Source organism: Schistocerca nitens, chromosome 8 (assembly GCF_023898315.1).
Source record: "Schistocerca nitens isolate TAMUIC-IGC-003100 chromosome 8, iqSchNite1.1, whole genome shotgun sequence".
In the NCBI taxonomy this organism is placed as follows: domain Eukaryota; kingdom Metazoa; phylum Arthropoda; class Insecta; order Orthoptera; family Acrididae; genus Schistocerca; species Schistocerca nitens.
This window is the reverse complement of record NC_064621.1, coordinates 620,596,187-620,599,127: the sequence shown is the minus strand read 5'-3', so window position 1 is coordinate 620,599,127 and position 2,941 is coordinate 620,596,187.

Here is a 2,941-nt window from a genome sequence, read left to right as displayed (position 1 = left end):
TCTCATTACTTTTCTGTCGCACCTCGTATGATGACCAGGTCGGTCTTTCAGTGCTCTTAGCAGTTACCTAGTCTCCACTCCAGTTACCAGTACTATCCTGCTAAGGCCCTGACTTCATGATAATGTTGCAAACTGTTGCACTAATACCGACTGGGTCTATATCACCGTAGCTTCTTCCGAAGAAATAGATTATCCTAGTAGTCTCTTGTTTAACAGGATTAGCGGGCATTGGTAGCGTAACTGGAATAAATAAATCTGCTCATTACCTTAAGCAATAACGTATTCTTTGCTGTTCAAAACATAGTTGTTGTCGTCCGTTGTTAAGAACCTGTATCTAGTCAGACATTGGAGCAATTACGTAACTCCTGTCTCTGAGCTAGCGTTACGTCACTGTCAAAAATTACGGCACCTGTTTACTTTACGTGCAGTTATAGTCTTTCAAAGCTGATCGCGAATTTTAATACTCCCTCCGAAACTCAAAGTCACTCCACCGAAAATCTCCAGTCTTGAAGACAATCCAGTTTCCTTCTTCTGAGCCTCACTCAGTTAATGATTCGGCTTCTGTTGAATAACGTGAACTGGATAAGATGTAACACGATGAGCGTCCAACACAAACGCTCTTGCAACAAATAACCTCTCAGCACATGTCTTAAATTTCGTAACAACATCTTATTTTCAGTTTTTGTTCGTTCTTCATAATACATTTGTATCGTTAGTGTAATAAAAGGAATTCTGTGTGCTCTTGTATATGAATGGGACTTAATGATGTGAAGATAACCAGTCAACAACTGATACGTGAATTAAGATCACACAAAGATGTTGATCTTTTTTTATTTTTCAGATGCAATACAATATGTTTGTTTTTCATAATAATGAAAGGCTTCTGTCGCAACGACGATATCTTTCAGCTTGGCATGCCCGTCGGCTTCTTGCGTATGATGACCAGATTTCAACGACGCCGCACATTGTTGCAGCAAGTCCAGCGCAATTGTTCCAGCACCCTCGAACCAAAGTAACAGAAAGAAACAGCAACTCACACTGCACACTGTTTCTAACACAAAACCATACATATCACAGATATACATACACAGTTTTGACATTATGAACCAATAAAGCGTAACTACGTTACCTTCAATACGAATATTTCATACTTTGTATATCCAGAGTTCTTACCACAAACCACGCATTGAAGCTCGTTTCTGAAGGAAGGTAGCGCTGCCCAAGGTTGTGCTATGTTTTCTCATGGATGTCAGCAAAAACTGTCATACGGAGCCACATGTGCTGACATTTGCGCAGGTAGCTGCAGTACGTTTTTGACTATGTGGCTCACGCTGATCTCAGCCAATCCATTTCTGACCTGTGATGACATACTGTTGGGAGGTGTCTGTAGTTGCCAATGTGACGTTCTGTCTATCTTGAGCTGATCATAACGTGACTTGTAACTGTTCGTTTACACACACTCCTGATCAAAGATAATCATAGAATATTAAATTCTGGTCCATGTGAGACCACCTGCATTAGGGGCCTAACATTAAATCTCCAGAATCATGCGCAACAGCTTATTAGATTGATGCCCTCAATAATCACTGATATGTCCCAATGTAATTAAAATTCTTCTCTGATGCGAAATCTCAAGTTCCAAATCTCTCAGAGACACGAGCGTTTCGAAAGAGTAAATACACTGAACAACGAGAGAAACTGGTAGACCTGCCTAATATCATGTAGGGCCCCTCGAGCACGTATAAGTGCCACAACACGACGTGGCATGGACTCGACTAATGTCTGACGTAGTGCTGGAGTTAACTGACACCATGAATCCTGCACGGATGCCGATAAACCCGTAGAGTAAGAGGGAGTGGAGATCTTTTCTGAACAGCACGTTGCAAGGCATCCCAGACATGCTCCATAATGCTCATGTCTGGGGAGTTTGGTGACCAGCGGAAGTGTTTAAACTCAGAAGAGTGTTCCTGGGGCCTCTCTGTGGCAATTCTGGACGTATGGGGTGTCGCATTGTCCCGCTGTAATTGCCCAAGTCCATCGGAATGCCAAATGAAAATGAATGGATGCAGGTTATCAAACAGGATGCTTACGTAGGTGTCACCTGTCAGAGTCGTATCTAGACGTATCAGGGGTCCCATATCACTCCAACTGCACGCGCCCCACACCATTGCAGAGCCTCCAGAAGCTTCAACAGTCCCCTGTTGACATGCAGGGTCCGTGGATTCTTTAGGTTGTTTCCATGTCCGTACACGTCCACCCGCCAGGCACAATTTGAAACGGGACTCGTCCGTCGAGGAAACATGTTTCCAGTCATCATCAGTCCAATATCGGTGTTGACGGTCCCAGGCGAGGCGTAAAGCTTTGTGTCGTGCAGTCATCAAGAGTACACGAGTGGGCCATCGGCTGTGTAAGGCCATATCGACTATGTTTCGTTGATTGGTTCGCACGCTGATACTTGCAGATTGCCCAGAATTGAAATCTGCAACAATTTGCGGATGAGCTGCCCTTATGAAACGTTGAACGATTCTCATCAGTCGTCGTTGGTCGCGTCCGTGCAGCATCTTTTTCGGCCGCGGCAATTTCGGAGATTCGATCTGTTACCGGATTCCTGATATTCACGGCACACTTGTTACATGGTCGTATGGGAAATCCACCACTTATTCACAACCTCGGAGATGCGATGTCCTATAGCTCTTGCGCCGACTATAACACCACATGCAGACTCAGTTAAATCTTGATGACCCGGATTGTAGCAGCAGTAATCAGTCTAACAAATGCGCCAGACACTTGTTGTCTTAGCCGGCCGCGGTGGTCTAGCGGTTCTGGCGCTGCAGTCCGGAGCCGCGGGACTGCTACGGTCGCAGGTTCGAATCCTGCCTCGGGCATGGGTGTGTGTGATGTCCTTAGGTTAGTTAGGTTTAAGTAGTTCTAAGTTCTAGGG